Here is a 2,538-nt window from a genome sequence, read left to right as displayed (position 1 = left end):
TCACCCTCTTGAGTAATCAAACAGATTCTATTAACCTGGCTTAGTTGACTTCACAGCACAGTTGTTTTAGAATATGATTGCTGGGTGATGGTGCTGTTCACTGAGTATGCTCTGAGATAAGCATCACCTTTTGAATCTTTTTCTGTTAAAAGTGCATATCCAGGCTGGGCATGGTGACTCACGCCTATAATCCCAGCACTTCGGGAGGCCGAGGTGAGAGGATTGCGTGAGTTCAGGGGTTCAAGACCAGTCTGGGCAACTTGGCGAGACCTCGTCTCTATAATAAATTTTTTAAAAAATTAGCTGGGTGTGGTGGCACATGCCTATAGTTCCAGCTACTTGGAGGCTGAGGCAGAAGGGTCACCTGAGCCCAGCAGGTCCAGGCTGTGATGGCCATGAGCATGCCACTGCACTCCAGGCTGAGCAAAAGAATGATACTCCAACTCAAAAAAAAAGTGCATATCCAACAAGAAATAAAAATTTAAGGAATATAGGCCAATACAGCATAGACAGTGGATATCTTCTTTGATTCCAGCCCTTGAGGAAACTAATCCTGGTTGGAGTATTTGCTTCCAGAACATTTTTTGTGCATAGCCCTGTGTGATCGTTATTTTATAAACAATTATTTTATAAAAGAGGATGTTTCTATCTCTACAGTTCTTTATTCACCTAAAATATCTTGAACAACTTTCCAATTTAGACTATGTAGATGAATTTTATTGCTTTTAGCAAATGTCTAGTATACAGAAATCTAGTTTATTCCAACAGTCTTCTTTGGAAGGACATGTCTGGTGTTTCAAACTCTGCCCTTTCAGGTAAAGTCACAATGACTATCTTTGGACAAAGATAGTCATTGCAAAATTGTGTGTTTTCCAATAGAAGGAATGTACAAAAGTAGAATTGCTAAATAAAAAAGAGACAACCATTTAAATCTTAGTAGTTAATCTCAAAGACGTTTTACCAATTTGCGATATTTAAACCCTGCTGGCCATTAAATACACTCTAGTTTGAGTATAGAAAGATAAGTTGAGAGATAAATATTTTCAGAAACTTCACACACCCTTCCTAGTGGTCAGGGCACTATGTCTCTGTTAGGACTGCATCCAGAGAGTCCTGAGGACAGTCCCCTGGGTCATCAGAGGACAGACACTGAGGTCAGGCCACCTGACATGTACTCGACTTCTCCATGCCTCAGTTGCCCAAAATGAAAATGGTAATATCCACTGATAATGATCTACTTCCTAGATTGTTGGATTCAAATGAACTTGGAAGATTCAAAGTACTTAGTATACAGCCTGTAGAAACATCATAGATTAAGTGTCCTTCCTTCACTGTAGTCTCAAGTGAGGACTATGAGTTGACTTTTACAGAAAAAAAGACTTTCCTCTTTCTAACTTGATTTCATTTGCAAGATCAAGAAGAGTTGGCAGGAGGAGCCCCACCTCTGCTCACAGACTGTAGACTAGCCCCAATGACAGCTGTGCAGGGATCTGAATGCACCTTAGATCCCAGCCTCTCTTCTCTTTGGGATATTCTCTTCTCACCCCCTGGAAGCCACCGCCTCCCTCCCTGTGACTGTCTCTCCCTGTGCCCTGATCCCTTTCTTCTGAACCAACACCTTTGACCCCTACTCCAATGTGGTGGAGGGGTGGTGAGGTTGCCCTCTGCCCCCACGGTAGCAGTAGGGCAATGTTGGCATGGTGAAGATACCATGCGGTGGTCCCACTCAAAGCCTCCCCAGTCACAAGGCACAACTCGCCTCTACGCATTGGCTTGGGGCCCAGACAGGCTATCTTCTGCAGTCTTCTAGAAATTGGAATGGCTTCTGCTTTCTCTTATTCGTATATTCTGCTGCTTTATAACAAAGTGACTTTGGAGCGAGGGTTTGGAATATTTATTTTCTGAAGACAAGTGTGGGGATAAATGCTTCTTCTGCTTATTTTGTCCTACACTTGGGCAGCTGCTAAGGCTGCTCTGCCTTCCTTTGTTTAGTATTCAAAGCACAAGAACAGTGGCCATGAACATCAGCTAAGAAAGACTGAAGGGATTTTAGGTGGAATATCTTAACCGCAGGAGTGTGGCCCACGCCAGGGTGGTCACACTGTTTGCTTAGTAGGTTGGGCTGGGTTTGGAAATCAGGGACTTAAATGCTATAACAGCCCGGATTTGAGGGCTTGAAAATATTCCACATTTAGTGCAAGCACTAGGAAACTACTTATTGTTCTCAAATATCTTCTTGTCATTTGGTCAAGTGGGGTTAGGGATCTGGATATACTAGAGAGATCACTTCTCTGTGTAGATTCAGAATTACTGGCAGCAGCCTAGCTGCATGGTGCCACATTCTTTCTGCACCCTGCTCCTTCCTGAGAAAAAGGCGGTTTCCTCAGCACACCTGCTGTTCCCTCTTGCTTCTATTTCATTCATCAAGATAGGCAGCTAGGCAAATAGATGGACGGGCGGATAGAGAGACAGATGATAGATAGATAGACAGACAGATAGATAATCAGATAGATAGATAAACAGATAACTAGGTAGATG

Source organism: Carlito syrichta, unplaced genomic scaffold (assembly GCF_000164805.1).
Source record: "Carlito syrichta isolate Samal-C Ts95f unplaced genomic scaffold, Tarsius_syrichta-2.0.1 Scaffold315856, whole genome shotgun sequence".
Classification (NCBI taxonomy): domain Eukaryota; kingdom Metazoa; phylum Chordata; class Mammalia; order Primates; family Tarsiidae; genus Carlito; species Carlito syrichta.
Note: the sequence above shows the minus strand (reverse complement) of the source record.